Raw genomic sequence first — 4,188 nt, 5'->3', positions numbered from 1 at the left:
CGACTTACAAACTTTACAAATAATGATAACAACACGATTTCTAGTATATTTTACAACACAAATCCTCGGGTATGCAGTTTTATTTTTGACACAAATATGCGTACGCAAGATCCTGCTCAAATTCAACATAATGCAGCGGAAACTTCTAATTATCACCTGAGAATAATCATGTTTAAAACGTCAACATAAAGTTGGTGAGATATAGGTTTAGTGCCGGCAGCAATATATATATATATAGACCACAAGATTTCGTATATAAACAGTTTAATAAAAATATTCTAAGTGGTTGAGCACTTGGTAACCATACTTAACATTTAATCACGTCGCATATTCCCTTTATTATGAAATCTTACTACACCGTACCAAGTGTAGTCACGAAACGAAGTACTGTGCAACCGTTGAATACTGGTCGTCCAGTCCGGTTGGGGTTGTCAGGCCCGATAGATCTATCAACAGGATTCGCGTTTACAATACCGCTGTAAATATTAGTTACCAAGCTACAGGGAAGTATGCCAGTGGTACAACTCAACGTAGAATATATTTTTCAGTTACTTGTGTCCATAACGTAAAACATAAAATACATGTATTCTCATCCCGAAATATTTAGAGTTTAAAAGTGGGACTATATACTCACTTTCGTCTTGAAGATATGTAATTTCGACTTGGTCTCCGATTGATATCACGAACCTATCCATATATAGTTTATCAATATATTTCTATTTTAAACAATCGTCACATATATATACTTTTTATACTTTTAATAGTTTTAATAATTTCTTAGTCCGTAGTTAGCAGTCCGATGTTAGTAATTCAATTTTAATGGTTCATTTTTAGGTGTTTAATAAACCCCCAATGAAATAAATAAAAACCCCCATCGTATATGTATTGGTCGAGATTAATCTTGACCCATGGTACCGGTGTTGTCAAATGACGTGTTGCGTACATAAAGTACCGGTGTTGTCAAATGACGTGTTGCGTACAATCATGGGATCTTATGATTAATCTTCTCGTATTGTTTACGGGTGATCCTGAACCATATAAAATTAAATTATGAGTACATATATATAAAATATCATGTTATTTTAAAAAGATGTGATTTATTTAATTTTCTCCAATTATTTTCGTAGCCAAACTAGTCTTAGATATTCGATCTCGTTTTGGTCATAGTTTCTTCGTTACAACTCCGTTTTCGTTGATTCAACTTGCCACTTCCTTGGATCGAGTCCCTCTTTAAGACTATGAACTGTAAATACCTTAGTTTGTATTCGAAATAACAGGTCATAGGTCAAACTTTAGTGAAACTTATGAAGTTAATCATTTTCCATCATGTAAACAACCTTAAATGATTATTTTTCTAAAAATACTTATACTTTGAGTTAAATCATGAAATTTTTATGTGTTATCATATTCATAGTAAAAATCATTTTTCCAGAAAATAAACCTCCAATTCAAAGTTTAAGATGGTTTTTAATTATCCAACCCAAAACAGCCCCCGGTTGCACTCCGACGTCATAAAAACAGTTTTTAAGGTGTTCTTTGAAAAACCAAGTTATACCTTGTTAAATTAGCATATTTTTAAGTTATATTACAGGTCTTGAAGTATTTTAAAAGTTAAGTTAGAAGGATCTATTTAGTTTGCGAACAAGTTTGAAATCATTCAAACTATGTTCTAGTTTATAAACTCTTATATATATAGCTATAAATATATGAATTGAAAAAGAGTTGAAGTAGAGTTTTTACCTCAAGTTTAAAATGTAAAGTTGCTGGAAAGAAGTAGTAAAATAAAAGTTGAGAGAGTTCTTGCAAGTGTGTGTGAAAATTGGAAGTAAAATTTGGAAAATGAATGTGTAAAAATGAGTTAGAAATGGTGCTTATTTATAGGCTTGAAAATTTGGTTTTTAGTGAAAATATCTAAGATAAGTTAAAATTTATTATGTCATGAATGACATATTATTCCAATAATTGAAGATTTCTATTGGTATATACCAATAGTAAATACTTCTAGAAGCTGTGTATAGTACCCTAGATATACGTATAGGATTATTGAGGAAACGGAACGAGAATTCAAATATAACTATCTTTTGTAAATATACTTATATTGTTTTATGTATAAAAGCCCTTTAAAAATGATTAAATACATTACTTATACGATATATGTATAAACATTATAAATCATCAGTATTTATGTCAAATAACGTTACGTATGGTTATTGTTTTGAAAACTTAAGTTAGTAGTTTCAAAATATACTTATGACTTTTTGTTATTAATACAAAATGAGATATTAAAACATCCTTAGATCATGTTAAATATGTATGTATAATTATCATATATTGTATAGTTCGTGATATCATCGGTCAAACTAGACGGTCAAACGTTGTGTAAAACTCTTTTCAAAAACATAAATCTTAACAATTTGGATTGCTTATCATGTTGGTAAGGTTTAATTTATATAAATATTAATCTTATAAGTATAGAATGATCGAAAAAGTGCGGGTCATTACAGTACCTACCCGTTAAATAAATTTCGTCCCGAAATTTTAAAATTGTACCTATTTTGCGTCATCGGAAAACAAGTGTGGATATTTTTGTTTCATTTGATCCTCTCGTTCCCAAGTAAACTCGGGACCCCTTCGAGCATTCCAACGAACCTTAACGATCGGTATGTTGCTCTGCTTGAGCCGTTTAACTTCACGATCCATGATTTCGATTGGTTCTTCGATGAATTGTAGTTTCTCGTCGACATGGATTTCTTCAAGAGGAATGGTGAGGTCTTCCTTTGCAAGACACTTCTTAAGGTTTGAGACGTGAAAGGTATTATGTACTCCGGCGAGTTGTTGCGGTAACTCGAGTCGATAAGCTACCGGTCCAATGCGTTCGATGATCTTGAACGGGCCTACATACCTTGGGTTTAGTTTACCCCTTTTTCCAAAACGTATTACACCTTTCCAAGGTGACACCTTTAACATAACCATGTCACCGATCTGAAACTCTAATGGTTTCCTTCGAACATCGGCGTAGCTCTTTTGGCGACTACGGGCTGTTTTCAATCTCTCCTTGATTTGTACTATCTTCTCAGTCGTTTCGTGTATGATCTCGGGACCAGTTAATTGTCGATCTCCTACTTCATTCCAACAAATAGGAGATCTACACTTCCTTCCGTACAATGCTTCGAATGGCGCAGCTTTAATGCTCGCATGATAACTATTATTATACGAGAATTCTGCTAATGGTAGATATTTATCCCATCCGTTTCCAAAATCGATCACACATGCCCTGAGCATGTCTTCAAGAGTCTGAATCGTTCTTTCACTCTGCCCGTCGGTTTGCGGATGATACGCGGTACTCATATCCAAACGAGTTCCTAGGGCCTCCTGTAGTGATTGCCAGAACTTTGATGTAAATCTACTATCACGATCGGATATAATGGAAATAGGTATTCCATGCCTTGAAACAACTTCCTTTATATACAATCGTAATAGTTTCTCCATTCTATCCGTTTCCTTTATAGGCAAGAAATGTGCAGACTTGGTGAGACGATCAACAACCACCCAAATGGTGTCGTATCCCCAGGCAGTCTTTGGTAACTTCGTGATGAAATCCATGGTAATACCATCCCATTTCCATTCTGGGATTTCTGGTTGTTGAAGTAACCCTGACGGCTTCTGGTGTTCAGCTTTGACTTTGGAACAAGTTAAACATTCCCCAACATATGTTGCAACGTCTGTCTTTAAATTAGGCCACCAATAATGTGTCTTAAGATCTTGGTACATCTTTCCAACTCCAGGATGTATCGAGTATCTTGTCTTATGTGCCTCGTTCAATATCAACTTCCTTAATCCACCCAACTTCGGTACCCAAATACGATTTGCAAAATATCGAATTCCATCTTCCCGCATAACGAGTTGCTTCTCATACTTCTTCATTATTTCATTTCCTATATTTTCTTTAGTAAGTGCTTCTCGTTGAACTTCTTTGATTTGTGAGTTGAGATTCATGCGAATTTTTATGTTCATCGCTCGTACTCGAATTGGTTCTCGTTCCTTTCTGCTTAGTGCGTCAGCCACCACATTTGCTTTCCCGGGATGATAACGAATTTCACAATCATAGTCGTTTATTAACTCGACCCACCTACGTTGCCTCATGTTCAGCTGTTTCTGATCAAAAATATGTTGAAGGCTTTTATGATC

This window comes from Rutidosis leptorrhynchoides, chromosome 2 (genome assembly GCF_046630445.1).
Source record: "Rutidosis leptorrhynchoides isolate AG116_Rl617_1_P2 chromosome 2, CSIRO_AGI_Rlap_v1, whole genome shotgun sequence".
Taxonomy (NCBI): Eukaryota; Viridiplantae; Streptophyta; class Magnoliopsida; order Asterales; family Asteraceae; genus Rutidosis; species Rutidosis leptorrhynchoides.
The sequence above is the reverse complement of the archived record's forward strand: the minus strand, read 5'-3'. Positions refer to the sequence as shown.